The sequence below is a fragment of the Carassius gibelio genome, chromosome B3 (assembly GCF_023724105.1).
Source record: "Carassius gibelio isolate Cgi1373 ecotype wild population from Czech Republic chromosome B3, carGib1.2-hapl.c, whole genome shotgun sequence".
NCBI classification, from domain to species: Eukaryota; Metazoa; Chordata; class Actinopteri; order Cypriniformes; family Cyprinidae; genus Carassius; species Carassius gibelio.
Window position 1 is genome coordinate 51180207 of NC_068398.1, and position 20243 is coordinate 51200449.

Genomic DNA, 20243 nt, shown 5'->3' on the forward strand with positions numbered 1-20243 from the left:
TCTCGAGTGCCTCCCTCTCGGGGGCGGATAATGAGTATAGTCTACCACGGGGGGGCGTTGTACCTGGGAGAAGATCTATACTGCAGTCATAAGGGCGATGAGGGGGGAGAGAAGTGGCCCGGGAACGACTGAAGACCTCCCGCAAATCGTGATACTCCTCCGGAACCCCAGACAAGTCACCTGGCTCCTCCTGAAAAACAGTTACGGGCAAGACAGGGGGCACAGCAGAAGACAGACAATCTACATGACAGGACAATTTCCAAGAAAGAATAGTGCCTTCTGCCCAGTTAATCTGGGGGTTGTGAAGCACTAACCACGGGTGGCCTAAAACCACGGGAGAAAAAGGGGAATGAAAAATAAAAAAAGAAATAGTTTCTCTATGATTTCCAGAAACAGTAAGAGTCAATGGTGAAGTCCTCTTCTGTACCCTAGGAAGGGAACTACCATCTAGGGCAAACAGGGGGGTGGAGTCTTGCAAATCTAAGAGGGGAATACCTTGTCTTAAAGCCCAAGTCTCATCAATGAAGTTCCCCTCCGCCCCCGAATCCAGTAATGCTGAGCAGGAAACAGACGATCCCAGCCACCGGAGGTGAACAGGAAGGGAAGTGCAGGACTTAGACGGAGAGACCCATGATGTAGCGCTCGCCAGCAACCCTGCGCTGGCTTTTACTGGGCAACTGGAGACAAAATGATCAGCGGCAGCGCAGTACATACATAGACGATCCATAATCCTGCGCTGGCGTTCCCGTGTAGAAATGTGAAGCCCCCCTAGCTGCATAGGCTCAGGATTAGCAGCAGAGGGCAGTGGCGGACGAGTAGCTGTGGAAGAGGGGAGTAACGGAGCCTCCAATCCGCGAGCCCACCGTCGCCTCTCGAAGCGTCCTTCAATGCGAAGGGCCAGCTCGACTAGGGAGTCGAAATTGTCAGGAACCTCTCGGACAACGATCTCATCCTTAATCTCAGAGTTGAGGCCCTCGAGAAAGCGGGAGATTAGTGCCGGGCCGTTCCATCCACTAGTAGTGGCCAGAGTACGAAACTCAATAGAAAAGTCTGTGACTGACCTCCTCCCCTGGCGCAAGGTGGATAGGAGACGGGACGCTTCACCACCATGAGCAGACCGGTCGAATACTCGGATCATCTCCTCCTTGAACAGAGAAAACTTAAAGACGCAGTCTACCTCTGCCTCCCAGTTCGCCGCTGCCCACTCTCGAGCCCGTCCATTGAGAAGAGAGATCACATAGGCCACCTTAGATCGATCCCTGGCGTAGGTGGACGGCTGGAGAGAAAAAACAACCTCGCATTGGGTGAGAAAGGCTCGGCATTGTAAAGGCTCACCAGAATAGCACGGAGGGTTGTTTATGCGTGGCTCAGAAGGGTCGCGCTGTCCGGCTGCTGCAGTGGTCTCATGACGGTAGTGATGGAACTGCTGAGTTAGACCTGAGAGCTGGGCGGTCAGGGATTCTACGGCTCGTCTCGTGGTGGATAAATCCCCCTCATGTCTCCCCAGCAGAGCACCCTGGAGCTCCACCGCACGCTGGAGGGGATTACCACTCGCCTGGTCCATCTTCTGGTCGGATTATTCTGTTAGGAGGTAAGAACGATGGTAGACCAGGGCGGGGTGCAATTGACAGTCTTTAATAAAGAAAATAGTCTTTCACAGCATAAAGAGAACAAAATCACGGACTTCTTTCAGCCAAAACAGAAACTGCCAGACGACAGGGTCTAAGGGAAAAAACTACATAGATCTCCATGAGAGGAGAGGCAGGGATCCCGGGATGCCAACTCCCGGTCCAAAAACAGAGAAGACCGCCGGCGGTGTGAAAAGACAAGGGCAGGTGCTGCACAGGTTCTCTGCAAACAGGCACAGCTGGATAATACACAGTCCAATGACAGTATAACTCTCAGTTGCAATAATGACTAAACAATCCACGGACAAGACAGGACAGGACTAGGAAACAGACGTGTCTCACGAAAGGTCATCGAATAATCCGACAATGAGACAGGGCTAGAAAGAGAGAATAAGAAGCAGAGACAATCAAGGGCAAAAGAGGGACAGGTGAGGGAATGAAAGGGGAGACAGCTGAAAGTGATAATGAGCGGAGGAGTGTGCGTGATAGAGTGAGTAAGTGATCACAAGAGGGAGACAGAGACAGAGGAAAAGACCAGGATCATGACACACGCCTCTCCCGCTCTCTCACTCTCTCACTCTCTCACACACACATACACAGACACACCATATTCCAGCATTGTAATCTTGGACATCACAGTCTGTTCATTATAGCCATAGCCACAGAGCTTCAGAGATAAGGCATGGCTACAGATTAGGTTTCCCCTAAAGAACCAGAGTATCTAACAGTAGTTCTGCACTACATTAATTAATTTGCACACCAGTTTTAGTTATTATAAATTCATGCACCGAACCGTGACCCCCATACCGTCTCGTTTCAATGTGAATACATGTACCGTTGCCTAGCTGACTTACCTACATAGAGACGAGTCACACAAACCATAGCTATGTGTTTCAAACATAATTAGCAACAACATACTTCTGTTCTGTCGAGCCCTGAGTCCGATTGTAAGTTAACGTTACATGAACGGCAAATTACCGGGGTGCTTTTGTTTTTCCTGGAAGTCATATTTACAGGTTTAACACCCTCCATGCCGATCGCGACAGACAGAACAAATTCGAAACAAATAAATTCAGATACATGGTTTCCAAAGTAAAATTATTTCAAAGGGGTGAATTCAGAGTAAATAAATTCAGATAAATGTTTTTCAAAATAAAATATTTCAAAACTAAGTATTCACTGGCTTTTAAATTTCAAATAATTATGTCTCTTATTTGCTTCAATACTTAATTTTCCCTACGATTTGTTTGCACAATGGAAAAGGAGGCTATATTATCAATGTATTTTGTAATTGTGTTTATATTAATTTTTTATTTATTTTTTTGGGTGGATGTGCAAAATGTAATGGAAAAGGAAAAAGTATTGCTTCCCAAGCTTGGGTAAGGTAAGGGTTCAAGCCAAATTTCATCCATTTTCTTCAGGAGACTTGAGGACTACTGCACCAGTTTGGAGAACATCGTTAATTTTTTTTATATACAGTAGTTGATTAACTGAATAAATGGTTTGCACACTCTTGTACATTTACTGTTGTAAATTTTGTTCTGGATAATAAAAAAAAAAAAAAAAAAGATTTAGAAGAACCGGCACACACCACTTCGGTCTGCATGGTGCTGCATGAAGTCGAACAGACTTATTGGATTACATGATCGCTGCAGATTCATTTTGCAGTTGATAGTGTCGCCATAGAAAAGCACAATCCTCTCTTAATTAGGCTAGCTATTGCTGGGTAAACAACAAAATATTTTTTACATCTTATAAGATTTTCAAAATGTAATAGACCACAAACATGAGGATAACAAATCCTAGATTTAACCGTTTTGTTCCTAAACTGTCTGGCTTGCCATGATGTGACAAAGACAGCGCACCACACAAACAGATTTTCAACCAGAATCTCGACTGAACACAGGAAATCTCGCGAGACTTCAGAATAATCATGGCGGACAAAATGCAGGAAGAAATTGCAATGACAGTGTTTGGAATGATTTTATACACGACACGTCGTATAAACATTTGTGCTGTTGCCACAAATCAACAAGTTGATCCTCCATCTCTGCTGTCCGCAACAATTTCACTTTGTGCTGCGCCATGACGGCTTCAGTCTTCCATCATCTCGCTTTCTGATTGGATACGGTTTCGTTTCACGTGATAATCTCCAGAGCGTGCACGCATTTTTCCTCGGGCTTCCCCCCCACACATCAGGATTCTGAGCATAAATATTAAACGTGTTAAATATTTACGATTCGCGATCGGGGCGTCTCCGATGTTCTTCCGATCAGATTCGGACACTCTTAACACACCTCACGGCAAGAGAAAATCAGATAAAATAATCTGTAAAACAGTCAAGATAATCTGGACATAGCTATGATTGTCGGAAGGGGAGAAATCGGCCCAAAATCAGACCGATTATCTTTTGGCGTGTACCCAGCGTAAATTTATGACATGGCTAGAACGTAGCATTCAGCAGGTCCAACCCCAATCATACACACCTGAACAAGCTAATCAAGGCATTTCAGATTACTAGAAAGCTACAGGCAGGTGAGTTTGGAATTAACCCTCTGGAGTCTAAGGGTATTTTTGGGGCCTGGAGCCCAGATAGCATACATATCCGGGCCTCATCTGGGCCAACTATGGCACATCTGGCTCAGTTCTGGCAGCGGCAGAGGTTATATGGGCCATCTCTGGCCCACACACATCAAGCCTGTTTTAGTTTAGTTGTGGCATGCTTTTTATGAGCCAGATCTGGCCCGTGTGCAACAAACCGGCTTTTTTTGAGTCGTGGCTTACTGTGTGTGAGCCAGATCTGACAAAACTGTGGGCACAGAAGAACAAATAACAACCCTTAAAGGTTAGAGCATCAACACAGACTTTGCTTAAAGGGACACTTCAGCCAATATGCATTAAGCTATGTATTGTTAGAAACCCAGTCATATTTTTGAATGCTCCTGTATTATTCCCTAATTTGCCACTGAGAAGGCAGAAATAAGGATTTCATTGTTGCAGTTCCTGCTTATAATGACATAAAATCATAATTTTGCGTCATTCTAAGCAGGAAGTCCCATGGGACTTTAAAATGGAACTTTATGACAAAAAGATTGACGACCCCTGTTGTTGAACAATTTTAAAATAGTTTGCAATGTCATTAATTTGTTTGTGTATTTGTAAATGTGATGAATGGAACCTTTTTTATAGATTTTTTAATGTATGTGTGAAGTGCTTAAGTGGAGTAAAACATATTTTAAGGAAATCAGTTTGCATTGTTTTAACAAGATGTACAGTATAATTAAATACAACTGAAATTCCAAGTTGCAGGAAATATTACATTATTTAGCTCAAATTACACCACTAAATAAGCATTTGTTACTGCATTATATTCTTCCATTTTACTAAGTTAAAGGCAATCAGTTTGCATGATTTTTTGAGGGAGCTTAACAAATTGTAATTTACTGTGTAAAAGAGTCTGAGAGCACAGAATAAAATAAAAAATTGTGAGATGGGCTTATTGACAAACAAAAACAAAGTTAAATACAAATAGGTTGAATGTAAAAATCGAATGTGTGAATGGACATTACATCCAACAACACAACATGTTCTTCCCATAAATTCCATGACTTTCTTCTGTTATGTACAAAATTGAAGAATTACCAGCAATATTATAATATTATAACTTTAATATGTAACTGTCTATATTTTTTCAGAATTGGTTTGATAAAAATGTCTTGTTAGTCAATTAATCAATTCTCAAGGGTTGTTATTTTCATATAAGGAGTTTTTTTTTATCACTTTCAATTTCCTGTTTCTCCCAAAGAATTTTCAATAGTTATGGGTTCAGTCCCATCAGGTTCTCTTGCTTTGTTGAGAGGAACTCAACCTCTAGTCTCTATGAGTTTGGTCAATACTCCTGTTGGCAAATTGTGCTTTGCTTCTCCCTGTAAAAACAATCGATCAGTCCGTTCACTTTTTTCAGGAAAACATTGTTTCTTTACCATCTGTGACCGCTTACTGGAATAATGCAGTTGGGAATATCTGTTGGAAAAAAGTTTGGATGCTTCCACATCTTTTTTTTTTCTTTTTACCAATAAAGTAAAAGAGATTTCTTTTTAATAAATAATTCATAAATACTACTCTGCAAGTCATTAACCCAAAAAGTTCAAAAAGGATATTTACTCCAGTTGTTCTTTCTGTGACAACTCTTACGAAACTGTAGTTCTTTTTTTTTTTTTGGATGGATAGGATTGCTTTGTAGGTTATAATTGTCAGACACAGACGAGGACACAGAGGATTCAGTGATAAGGTAGTTTAATGTGAATCAGAGGTTTCAGACACAGGTGAATCTTGACACGTGGATAGAACGGTGACAACACAACTTCCCTTATGGTGAACGGTGATCCAGATGGTGCTCAGATGAAGACGATGGGGACAGGAAGACTGACGAGGATGAAGAGGATTCAAGAGTTTAGGTAGGTTTAATAATGGCGTTCAGGCAAGTGAGGAGATCGGTGCAAGACCAGACGATGAGTGATGGTGACTGATGGCTTTATATGTGGTTCTGGTGATGCACAGGAGTTCAGAATTCGGGTGATTGGGGACGAGTGGGTGTGGCGTAAGTGTCCGATTCCGGGAGTGTAGAAGGTGTGGCTGTGACAATAATCAATCTAAAAAAGGTCTTTTTATGTAATTAACCAGATCTTGTTACTTAGCAAAGTTTCATATTCATAAATCAAAATATTTAAATATGTAACTTACTTTTTCTTACATTTTTTAAAAAACTTGAAAAATACCTATTTCAAATAAGTTGTCTGAGAACAAAAAGGACTTAAAAACATTATCTGTTTGTAATTCTTTTCCTTTTTTTTCAGTGTCATGTAATTCTCATATGATTTATCAATGTGTTTAATTTACACGATTCCCCCATTGTGATTTTTATTTTATTTATTTTAGTTCTCTGTTATTATCTGTATATTGTTTTAAGCATAAAATATTAATATTTAAAAAATCCCTCCTTGGGGCATTAAAAAGTGGCCTCACAAAATGGCTATTTTACCCATCAGCCACCGCGGCGCTAGAACCGTGACAAGCTGCGAAGCTCTATTAACCAATCACAGCAGTTGTATTATTATTAATAATTGAATGCCAGCATGATTTAACAAGGTATGCTGGGTGATGATATACATTTTATATATGTATAAATATTAAAATATATAAACTTTGCTGCCAGACTAAAAGCAGAAGTATGGCCAGTCAGAGCCAGCGCGTGCAAAGCCCGCGAAAAAGCGGAAGTCTGGCCAGTCAGAGCCAGCGCGTGCACACATCCGTACTGTCTACTCCCTGCTGAGAGGACTGATGAGTTTTCTGGAGGTAAGTACTTTAATTATTCGATATCCTTCTCAAATTATAACTACAATTATCAATGACATTTAAAAAGATGAACTAAGTAAATTGCACAATCTATTAACAGAGGCAAACAACCTATTGCTGTTAAATCTGTTACATCACTTGTGCGTGCGCATGTCTGTCATGTTAACGTTTGGCCCTACTTATTAATAATAATTACAATAAAGTATTTTAAAAACTATATATATCCTCACAGATGCTGCCACTTTTTATAGACCGCGCTTGAACACTGCTCAAGCACACACAGAAATGGCTGAACGCTCACGGGAAAATACGATATTCTCTTTTAACCTCAACAGCGGTTCTCGGCGCTTGTGTGGCAGAAACATTAATATATGTGCCCATGTTATCATTATATCTGCCTGAGAAGTTTTCCATTGTAACTTAGATTATTTTTTTAGACCATTTTGTCCTGTAATGTTAAAAAATCAGGGCTTTTCAGAGATCACGTTACCAAATGTTTGGCGTTTTCATCATGACAACCCCCCCATCCTGACTGACATTAACTGGATGATTAAATTCAGCACTCTTATAGAAATATGATTCGAAAAATCAATATTTATGAGATATTATAAAACTGTTGTCAATTTATTACTCGTTATAGCTATTTTTCATTATAGCCCTTTCATGTTTCCCAAAAACACATTACTGTTCAAATTAGAGACAATGAAAATATACATATCGCATATAATGGAAAACCAAATTTTTGGCCATGTTTACAAATAATGTAAAGACGTGTGTATAGACAGTTTCAACGGCATCAACATAAACAAACGTTACTGTGCGTGTGCGCTTTTGTGGACCTAACTTAACTTCCGGTAGACTCTAAATAGAATCAATAACAACAGCCAAGTCCCTCTAGAGTAGATATTTTTTGATAACAAACAAAATATGTTTGCTGAGTGGATCAGGCGGACTTAATGAAAATGCAAATTCATTCTTTGCCAACAGGAGATGTTTTAAAGCATAGATATAAAGCGCGAGAAATAGAGCCCTTATGAAACAAAAATATATTGCAGTATATTGGAAAATATCATGTAATATATTAGGCATATATTCTTATATTGGAAAAAATAAATATATATATTGCAATATATTGAAAGGGGCAATCATTTGTATATTTTGCAATATATTATATAATATATGTACCATCAATATATTATTAAATGTATTCAAATATATAAAATATTAGAAAATAAAAAGGGAAAATAATATATTACAATATATCACAATATATTTTAAGAAATATATTGGTAAATATATTTTCCTTTCGTAAGGAAGGTATCCCCAGTAACAGCTGTGAACAAAGCAGAGCTGGTACGCTCACACGCTGCTTTATCAGGCATATAACATGCAAGTCTTCCTTCAAAAATACAGCGATATAAAAACACCTGTGCCTCGTTTTGATATTTAAACATATAAATGTAAGGAATTATTATTATTAAACGTGCAGTACGTAACGTTACGTTACTCATGTTTATTTAACGAAGCCTCTTTGAAAATCGATCAGTTTTAAAATTGTGGTGAGTCTCCAAAAATAAATAAATGGGAAACACATCCCGCAGCACAACCACCTGAGCCCAACTTCAGTCTACTCATCACCTTAACTTTAACTGCGTTTGTAGACGGCACCGCAGCCATACCCATATACACAACACAGACCGGAAGTTAACTTAGGTCCAGGCGCGTGTGCCCGATGAAACCGTCTATATATAAAAAAAAATTTCCCTTATGGGTCTCAGAAGGATATTGGATCAGGTCTTAAAATTGCAGCAACCTTAAAGGGATAGTTCACCCAAAAATTTAAATTCTGTCATCTACTCGCCCTCAAGTTGTTCCAGACCTGTATGAGTTTCTTTGTTCTGCTGAACACAAAGGAAGGTATTTGGAAGAATGTTTGTAATCAACAGATCTCGGTCCCCATTGACTTCCATAGTAGGAAAAAATAAATACTATGGTAGTCAATGGGGACCGAGATCTGTTTGGTTATAAACATTCTTCCAAATATCTTCCTTTGTGAAATAAAGGAAGAAATATTATATTTCTTATAATATATTAATATGTTTCTTATAATGTATTACTGCTGTCCCAGTAAAGGCTTCGTCACACGTGATAAAACTCCTTTTATCTTACATGTTACTTATAATATATAAAAAATAATATTAACAACAGTCATATTGACGTTTTGTATATACCTCTGTGCCAGCTTTGTAGTTTCATCGATTAAAATTGTTAACTCACACGCACAGATGACAACGTTATGATTACATTCGAATGATAGATGGTGAACGAATATTTTTCAAATCATCCACCAAATTATCATCTATTCCTCACAGTTTAACGAGTTAAAAAAACATTGTTTTAATGCCTAAATAATATTTTAATAAAAATTACCTTATCAATATTTCATTTAATTTTAACAAGTCAAATATATAGTCTCAATATTTTAATACGTTTTATTCAATCACAAATAAACAAATGGTAAAAATAAGGATTAAATAAATGTTAAAGCAGAAATAAGACAGCTGTAAAGTAATCTCTGGTTTAAGCTCACTCGCTCCTGCACTTTCATGCGAGCTCAGTCCTCTACGCATTGGATTGTGGGAAATTGTGCTTTAAGTGTACATTGGATGTACGCTCTAGTTCAGAGAGGATTGTGGGTTAAAGTAGTGAACTAATGTAGGGAATGATGTCGTTCACTCAGAATTCGGACACCACTACAAAATGGCCGACACCCTAAATAGTGCACTATATAGTGGATAGGGAGTGATTTCAGACACAGCTTATATCTTTGTGTTTTGTGTTAATATCTAATGTTAGCCAAATTCAGGGATGACATTATTTATGGCTTGTTTTGATGCCATCAGGGCGCCAAAAAGAAATCCACAGCAACCAAAGGAGGACATCAACACCATTGAAACAGACATCAGTAACCCGTAAATTTACGATAAAACCTTTTCTTCCCATTTAACCCATACCCATATTTTTTAGCCATATAACATGTGCTAAAATCTACTGCTAAACTTTGGCCTTTGACACTAATTAGCCTTGACAGCAAGGAATCGCACCCCACAATTTAGACATCGAGAGGCAGAGGTCTTAAGTTGTAAGTAATACTGTGTCAGTTCACTAACACTGCATTCAAAAATTACAGGTTTACCCATATATCCAAAATACTGTTACACAACATGCGTTATCTTTCACAACAATTTAAGTTCTAAAACTGACCGTGTTTAACTCATTAACCTATTAAACTAAATTTTGTACAACCAAATCTGCAGAGTAAAAGAGTTTTAATTCCTTCTACTGTCATTTAACATGTTCAAACTAATATGTTGTGGTGTTCCCCTCTTTAGCATCATCCCACACTGGTTGCAGTGAAGGTTGGTACTGACTTTTTTTTTTTTTTTTTTATGCTTTTTTTTTTTAACACAGTAATGTATTTTTTCTCATAGCTTTTTCTTTTTTATAGCTTGGATACGCAAAATTCTTGCAAACCAAGAAATGATTAAAGAACAGATGGGAACATTGGTTAAATTGGTCTACCACCTCAAAAAATTATCAATTACAGAAGACAGCCCAACATTAAACACAGACTGTTTTCCACTGTCAAGTTTTCAACAACTTGAAGTCATGGAGGGGCAGCTGCAGCAGGAAGACTACAAAACAGCTGTGGTAAGATTTCATATTTCAATTGACACAGTTAATTGAGCAGTTAATTGTTCTGCGTTTTCATCTTTTATTCATTGTGCATGGTACAGAAGGTAGTCAACCACATGTTAAAATCATATCTGTACTGGCTGGGTCGGTTCGACATGGAATGGTTAAGCAACAAGAAAGGTTTGGCTTGGTGAAGAAGCGACCATTTTACTCTCTAACTGATTTGCTTGAGTCAAAATGTGTATGGTAATAGTTGGCACTAACCAATGAGATTGGTGGTTGCGAATAAGTTCCACCTACTGCTGAAGGAATTGAAATGAATGTAAATTAGCAAATTATTTACTCACCCTCAAGTCATCCTATGTGTATATGACATTATTCTTTCAGACAAATACAATCAGTTATATAAAAAAAATGTCCTGGCTCTTCCGAGTTTTATAATGGCAGTGAATGGCTGTATATTCCAAGGCAGGGGCGGCGTTAGGGGTGGGCTAAGGGGGCTGGAGCCCCGAATGTTTTCAGTAAAGCCCCGAATGTTTTTATAACCACCATGCCATCAATGAGTTTATGCCCAATAAAGTAATTTCTGTTAGAATTTAAATGAATAAGTATCTCTCGACTCTCACGTCTACAGCATCTGTCAATTTACGCGTTGTCATTCACACAAGACGAAAACCGCCTGAGTCTATTGCTTCTGACTGACATGGAAACTCAGACATCCCAACCTGCAAAAAGTCATTTCAGGGAGGTACACCCCCCCCCCCCCCCCCCCCCCCCCACAGGAAGGAAATACATCTCAGCTGTAGTCACCTTCTCAGTGAGACTGAATGGGAGAACAGAGATATATTGGAGCAGCCTTCCCTGCGCTTAGCCTCCCTAACATGTAGTGGACATATAACATATTACATATAATCTGCTTATACAATTTATGTAAACTGCTTTTATTTATTTTCCATTGCAACTTTAAACATGTCTAAACATGTTTTTTCGTGTAGCATTGGCAACTAGCCTGAATAATATGCAGATGAAATGAAACTTGTCAACTCACCTCAACATACTTTTTTTGTTTTGTGGCACTCTCCCTCTGCCCTGGTGCTCCTGTTTCTAGATAGACATAACTGGTTAATTTTGTTCGGGAGAAGAGATAAAAGCCCGCCCACACTGACAATTGATTGGTTGATTTGCAGAAACAGGCCAATCAGGATGCTCTCTGTCTGACATGCGCTTCGCACACACACGCAAGGTCTCTCGCTCCCTCTCCCTCTCCCCCGTGCGTGCACTACACGGTTTGAAACACAGTATCTCTTTCGCAAGCGCGCTTTTGCTCGCTCGGTCTAGATTCCGGGAGATTTTAACTAATTCGCGGGTCTCAGGGAGCCGCTTTCAATATGCGGGAGACTCCCGGAACTTCCGGGAGACTTGGGATGTCTGGAAACTGGCCAACCATTGATGAGCGTCTGTCCGATCCAGCCAATGAAATTAGATCTTTTGGAGCCAGGCAGTTTGTTGGCGTGTAGTATTTTACTTGATCAATTTATTTGAAAATTAAAATGGACATTTCAAAATTCAAAAAAAAAGAAAAAAAGAAAGTAAAACACCCCCAGTCAACACTTGAACGCCAAGATACAACAGCTTTAGGTATCTGTAAATTTTAATCATACTATTATATTTCTTTTTTGGTTTTAAATTGTGTCTGATTTAATGTTACATTTTGAATATCTAAAAGTTAATGGTTGCGCGGCAGCACAGTCTTTAGGACACACACACAGCAGTTTTAATGTTTGGTTAGCACGGTATGTGACATACTTTTTGTGTCAGGGCAACAATGCAATAAACAAGATAATAAAAAAGACATATTTCGCAAAGGAAATGGTTCCAAACAAAGCGTGTTGTTGTGCTCTGCAGCAACACACAGCGGTGTTTACTGAATTAATTTGCTTGAGTAAATGATTCACTGACCCATTCATAAAAACTGTTGCTTATTTTTTTTCTGAATGAATCATCTGTTTCTAACGAATCCATTGATTAAATGACTGACCGACTCATTAAAGGGGGGTGAAATGCTATTTCATGCATACTGAGTTTTTTACACTGTTAGAGTTGGATTCCCATGCTAAACATGGACAAAGTTTCAAAAATTAAGTTGTACGTTTGAAGGAGTATTTTTGTTCCAAAAATACCTCTTCCAGTTTGTCACAAGTTTCGGAAAGTTTTTTTCGAGTATGGGTCTGTGACGAGCGGAATTTCCTTATATGGGTCCTAAGGGCACTTCTCCCGGAAGAGCGCGCGCTCCCGTATAGCAGAGCAGAGACATTCACTGACCAGAGCGAGAGACCAAATTGTCACAAAAGAAGTGTGTTTTTGGTTGCCAGGGCAAGACAACCCTGCACAGATTACCAAAAAAAAAAAAAAACAGCATTAAGGGACCAGTGGATGGAGTTTATTTTTGCAGAGCATCAACGGAGTTGTGCAAGTGTTTTTGTTTGTTCCCTGCATTTCGAAGATGCTTGTTTTACAAACAAGGCCCAGTTTGACGCCAGATTTGCATATCGTTTATTTTTTAAGGATAATGCAGTCCCAACGAAAAAGGGTTACGATCGTGTGTTGGAACCGCAGGCGGTGTAAAAAGTAAATCACTAGTTAATACCACTAACTAGGCTCAAAATAGCCTCACACTAGCACAGTAGCATAATGAGGGTCCCTACATGCAAACCGAAGCATTGAGAACTTTGTAATTGTACAGACAGTTTAATAAGAAGATACTTTATAAAGACAGTACGTTACGCGTTTACAGGCATTCGTCATCTTGGAAAACAGTCTCGACTAGTCGAGCCATGAACGCAGTGCTACGTTAGATTTCACAAACATAATTCTTATCGACCAGCTCACGTAGCATGCCGTTCGTGGCTCAATTAGTCGACACCGTTTTCCAAGATGACGAATGCCTGTAAACGTTATAAGCTAACGTTATAAGCTAATCTGTTTTTAGAGATGTAACTCTTTACATTCGATTATCATGAAAACGCATCCCAGGGAACGATCGACTCCATAACCATGTGTTAATTACCCCTAGGTTCATTTTTCACCGGAATTGTCCTTTAACCCCCCCCCCAGAGCTGTGTGGAGCACTTTATGATGGATGGACGTACTTTTGCACTTCAAAACAGAAACGGTTATTCTACTATCCTTTTATAGGCAAAATAATTTCAAATGAACTGTTATATTGACCTGTAAAAGCCCAACCCGTTTTTGAACATTTTAATCAAGTATGATGTTTGCTTGTTCCTTTATTTGTGCATATATTTATTTTTACAGATAAACACGTTAGCCTTGAGGGGAGGCACAACAGTAAAGGAAAGTGTATGGCGGATTCTGAGTTTCCTTCTATCAAACGACATGGCCCTGCAAATGAACTGGAGGGGAATCAATGGAAAAGCGGCATTCAAAGACACCTCTCTGAAAACTGTAATTAATGGTATGGCTTTCTGAAATCAACTACTGTGTTTTATTTGTGTTTGGTGTCAGCTGAAAAAACAATTCCCTATAAATGTTAGATTTTATAATACATAATAATAATTTGGTTATTTACCGTTGGTTAGGTGTCATTGTAGCTGCAGTCAGAAGAAACCGTTTGACTTCCACTGCAACAGACCAAGAAGTAGAAAACTGGATCAAGAGATGGCTGCAGCTTTCCGCAGAGAGGGATGGAGGCCGTCGGGCAAGACAAAAAAATTTCCTTGTTCTGACACTTGCTTGTTCAACGGACTGCCCTTTTGCTTTGCTGTTTTTGAACTATAGATCTGATACTCCACTTGTTTATTAAATTCTCCTGGTTCTGACAGTCGCTCGCCCTGCCTGTTCAACCGACTGCCCTTTTGCCTTGCTCTGTTTTTTTAACTATAGATCCAATTCTACGCTTGTTTTATTAAATTCTCCTGGTTTTAAGTGACACTTGCTTGACCTTGTTCAAAATATGTAGACCTTGTCTAATGTTTTCTTTGGACTGATTTCTGGCTGTCCTCCCTTTCTGGACCCTGCCTGTTTTTATTTTATATTTGTTATTTATATAATATGTATATAGAATGTATTGTTTCCTGTTTTTGATTTTTATACATTTAAATGTATTCATGAAATATATTTATTAAATCACTTTTGACTGATTATTTGAGTATTTTCTTTAATATATGATAATTAGATCTTGGCCAGATGTGGCCCATGGCATTTTTGAGATTTGGCCCAGATGTGGCCCATGCCATTTCTGAGATCTGGCCCAGATGTGGCCCATGTCTGGCCCGATTGTGGCTGACTTCTAGCTGCCACACTCGGGTTGAGTCATCGCCGTCATTCCATGTGGTATGTGGGCCAGAAGAATATGGAAGATGTGGGCCACAACTGGGCCAGATGTCATTTGCTATGTGGGAGAAGTTTTGTCATGCCCTGATATTTGTGCTTTTTTCAGTTTCTTATAAATATCTAAATGGGTAAAGTCTAATATCACTGTAATCAGCACAAACTGGGCTATAATAATATGTGAAATGCATGCATGTAAATGATTGTATTTTTGAGAAAAAAAATGTTATGCATGGTTAGTGAAAAACTAAAAATGTTAAATCACTTGAATAAGGCCATAAAACACATACATAACATTGGTTCCCGGGACTGTAGAGAATTGGAGCTTGTAGCCTAGAATTTTTCTTTCTAAATTATGTGAAAATCATCTTGTTTACTCACTCACAGAAAACAATATATTGATTGAAATTTTCTAAGACACTTTTTGTTGGTAAAAGTCATATGTGAGTAGGCGTCAACTATCATGAATATCATTGTGATTTACACCAGAGAAGACAAAGGGCCGCATAATGAGCTTCTTATTCAGCTTTGCCACTGTGAGTGAGGAGTTACAAGAAAGAATTTGAGAACAAAATAAAAGTATATAATTTTATGTTTGTAGTTTATTTAGAATATATTTAATTATCCCACAACATAATTTAATATCCACTAAGGGGAGCAGTTAAACAGTTTATTAGGAACAATCAAAGCTTACTTTCAAACAAATTTTTTGGCATCCTTACTCCAGTAACACAATCCTTCAGAAATCCTTTTAACAATCTTATTTTCTACCAAAAAAACCCCATTAATTATTATCGTAATGAGAAGGAAATAATTGGAATTAGGTGTTAATGTATACGCCCCTTAATTTGAATGAATTGTGGCTTAATTAAATTAAAGTGTACAGCTGATGTAGGAGGAGATGATGATTATTTAAGGATGGGTTGAGTACTATTCGGGAGAGATTCCGCGAGCTTTCACTGATGGGGAAACGCTAGACGGCCGCTCGGGATAATTAGTATCTCCGGCAGTGAAGATAGGCAGTCAGTGGTGGCTAAATGTGTTAGACAGCTAGGGACATGATTTTGGGCTAGGAGAGCTTGTGACTGATGTAACTGTTTGAGATAATACAGAGAGTGGAGAAGCTGATTAGGTGGACTCATAAATTGATAATTGAAGATTTCCTGTGTATCCTCCTTGTCTTACGTGAGCTCGTCCGTTGTGTATGTGGGCCAATTTCGGCTAACAAGGGAGGTAATCTGTTTTATGAGAGAATGCCATATTTTAACAAGCAATTTAAGCAAATAAACTGCCATCTGATTGTGCGCGTCTCTGCCTTCCCTGTTCTTTGTGCGGTTGTTACACTGGTGGCAGCGGTGGGATTTAATCCCTAATGATAATAAAATAGCCGTACGATGGAGGGCAGAGATAGGCACAGGGATGCGTCAGTGGCTACCCCATCTACCTCAACAATGGTAATGGAACCATCGTCTTTAGCCCCAGCTGCATCATCAAACGTGTCTATGGCGCGTCCTGTGTTTATGCCAGAGACCTTTACCGGTACGGGTCAAGAATGGTCTGATTGGAAGGAACAGTTTGAGACGGCAGCTGTGGTAAATAATTGGAATGACGGAATTAAATTGAAATTTATGTCACTCTTATTATCGGGGTGAGCTTGAGATATCTATAGTGGTCTTTCGGTGGAGGCCAAGCGCAGTTATGTTTTATTGAAAGATGCTTTAGGTAAATGTTTTGAACCATGTGAAACCCGCAGAATGGAATCGCATTAGTTTTTCATCAAGCGCATACCGAACGAGACTTTACGTGAGTTTGGTAATGCGCTGCGGAGGTTAGTGACTAAGGCGTATTTTTCAGTAGGAGCAGATACACAGGATTTATTGGCTAGAGATCACTTTATTGCACATGTGGGAAATGGGGAGACTCGTATTCGATTACGTAGTATTAAACTTATTACTTTAGAAGAAGCCATTAATATTGCCAGTGAATTCGAACTTATTCAGGGATTAGAACAATGTACGATTATCCCTGATGCGCGAGTTCGTGGTCTTCATCTTCCTGCAGCAGAAAGTAAGGTAGATTCGCTGACGGAGGTGGTGGATGCGCTTCGTAAGGAAGTTCAGACATTGCAAAAATCTGTACAACTTTGTGAGGTAGTTCCTACACTTTTAAAGAATAGCATTGTTGAACCGTCAACTATAAGTGGGGTTGGGAAACGACAGGTGCAACCTGTTGGAGGCGGTTGTTGGGAATGTGGTTGTGATCGCCATATTAGGAGAGACTGCCCTTATGTGCAGGGAAACGAGAGGAGGCAGGCATCATAGACCGAATGCCTGCCCCAAAGCAAGATAATTTTTTTTCATTTGGCCTCATCAGTTCAAGGCAATAATGGGATTTACCTTGCTGCAAATTAAGGGGCGTATACATTAACACCTAATTCCAATTATTTCCTTCTCATTACATTATCATCTGTTATTTACATTTGTTAGAGTTATCTCTACTTGTTACATTTATATTATTTACATCAAGCTTTTGAATGTTATAGTATTGTGTATTGTTATTGAAACTTCATAATGTTTCACTTGATTATACATTTAGTCAGGAATTATAGTTTGGGAAAAGTATTTGGAAAAAGTCTAACTAGTAAAATGTTTACACGTTATGTGAAAACTAGTACAAGTATATAAATAAATAAAAAGAGACTTACTCATGTTTATGATCTCTGCTGAATAAAGTGCTTCATTCTTTTTTCTGAGGAAATCCATTTCTCAAATCCTCAACCACATCACATCTTTTTGGGGTGAATTATGTCTTATTCCTCTCATTGCAAAGCAAACAGTAAAATAAAATAAAATCTTGAAGAACAGACTTGCTGCTTTTTCTTCTGTGTGGGCGTATTCAAGCCGCGGCGCTTCAGTTTGAATCAAAAACAGACATCGCATTGTTTTCATATGGATTACTTTATCTCAGAATAATTGTTTTCGACAGCACTTATTTAGTTTAAAAGTAGACATGTCAGGCTTTCTATAGATATCTCTCTCATGTCTCTTAGTTGAGTATTCACGGAGTTACAGTTCATTTTAATGATGTGACAAAACATGACGATCAGCGGAGACAAAGGCTGCATACAGCGCACCTTGTTTGTTATCTTTATTTTATAAGTGCACAAAGGTTTTTTGTTATTATGTCTGTATCCAAAAATAAACTAGACCCTTTACAGATTCGATTGATGTATTGCTCTTATCTGTACGATTAAAACTGAGAGTGTAATTTAAGTTCTTTTCGGGGTTATCAGGAGAAAATGACTAAAAACGCATGTATGCGTTAATCGACTCGAAAGGGTTAACCTGTTTTCCTTGAATCTTTAAAATACCATTTTACAGAGGTTGATATTGCAGCAAAACGTAATCGTTTTAGTTTTGTGCGCTTTGCTGTCTGCTTCTCCTGACGCACCGATTCACTGCATTTTCCAGCAGAGATCACAGGCTGGGAGGATGACAGCTCGAATGTATTTCTCGTTGATTGCTGTTTTTTTCTGTCTGTTTGGATACTTCAGCATAGCTCGCGCTATTCAAAGACGAACCACAGGTGAAAAGATCTGTTAATTTCATTACAGAACCTGAAGAAATGCAGAAATACGTGACTTTCAGTCTTTGAAAGTAATTAACATAGCTTATGAATGAGTAGTAGGTTTTAAACCGCTTTTGATTTGAAGCAGACAAATGCATAAACTTTGTATTTCGGTTTGAGACCCATTGCAAAACCACAGATTTACAAATGCTGAAACCGCACTCCCCTGGCCTCCCCTTATAATCCTCTTGAATTCTCTAGTGGATGGTTTCTGTCCGGAGAGGCTGATGGTCGAACTATCCCATCGAGGATGTTCCCCTGATGAAGACTGCCCTGGAGGGCACAAATGCTGTCGATTTGAATTTGGGCCTGTTTGCGTGCTGCCTGTTTTCAGTGAGTTTCAGTTAATAATCGATGCTAAGGCTAAACTCACACACACATACTAGTATCACTCTGGATTCAATGTAAGTTCTAAGCAGAGAGTTTGCCTTTAGTTGTTCTCCTCTAAAGTCGGATTGAAATCATCCCTTGGGATGGTTTTACGGACCGGATGGATTTACAAAATAAAAAGGAATAATACTTCGAATTAAGCTCGTCCCTTGCTAAAGCCATCCCTTTGCATGTCCCCCTTATTTAACACCCCAGATTATGATCATCAGCTTGTCAGGAGAGAGATCCATGAACTGGACCAACAAGCTGATGATTTCAATCCGGTGTGTTAAAGCTGCAATATGTGATTTTTGTAATTGACCACAAGAGGGCGCATTTCCAACAATAACAAAGGCGAAGCTTGATGACGCTATGAAGCAGGTGACGATGGGAGATGTTGTTTTTAATGCATTTTCACCATAGCAATGTATCTAAATTGGATAAACGAATCATGATCACGGATGAGGTAATTTATTCGTTTTTGTATTACCTATATATCTGATCGTATTATTTTATGTAATACCCCTCTCTCCCGGGTCCTCTCTGACGCTCCGGGTCTTCGGCATGGGAGGCGGACGCACTAACAAGGAGTTGTGTAGTGTTATGTGTTTATAGTTAATGCTGTGTTGTTTAACGTGCTCAAACCAATCGTTCTAAAAGTGAATTTGAACGAACATTTGCAAATAATGACTAAATATATTTTTGACAACACATATCTGATTGTATTTAATTGTACTGCCATAACTTATTATTATAATATTATAATAAAAAAATGCTACAGTGACACAATGTACAGGCATGCGGTGTAATTCATATCTATTAAAATCATCTTTACTGTAACTATTATGTTACTTGTACAATAACAAAATAAATAATTGATTAGCTTACCTGTCCATCAATACACTCGTGAGAGCAGAGTCTCTGTCAAGTCCAAAATTTTCGCGCAGCTCTCTCCATCTCGTAAACGCCTGGCCGATATTTATCCTGGTTTTATTCCTTCGTTTGTCACACTGTCTGCGTGTATCCGAATATGGATGCTTATGTTTTACTGGCACTTAAATACTCGCCAAAGAGTAATCGTGATCCATAACAATTACAACCAAACCATACGCACGGCTATAACATAACCACCACTTCCGCATTTGACCATGTGATATTCCGGTGTGGTGGAACATCACATGGTCTACACCGGAAACAGAGTATAGAACGGACATTGCA

At 39.0% G+C, this 20243-nt stretch overlaps 1 long non-coding RNA gene across 2 annotated transcripts; it reads left to right on the top strand.

Annotated features, from left to right (window-relative positions):
• Positions 1 to 6883: 6883 nt before the first annotated feature.
• On the top strand, positions 6884 to 14829 carry LOC127951923 (uncharacterized). Of its 2 annotated transcripts, XR_008152762.1 has the most exons (5): positions 6884 to 6983; positions 10376 to 10402; positions 10492 to 10694; positions 13995 to 14154; positions 14279 to 14829. It is a non-coding gene; the product is annotated as an uncharacterized LOC127951923 (long non-coding RNA). The 2 variants fall into 2 exon arrangements; XR_008152763.1 differs by lacking the exon at positions 6884 to 6983 and having other exon boundaries at positions 10323 to 10402.
• The last annotated feature ends 5414 nt before the right edge of the window (positions 14830 to 20243 follow it).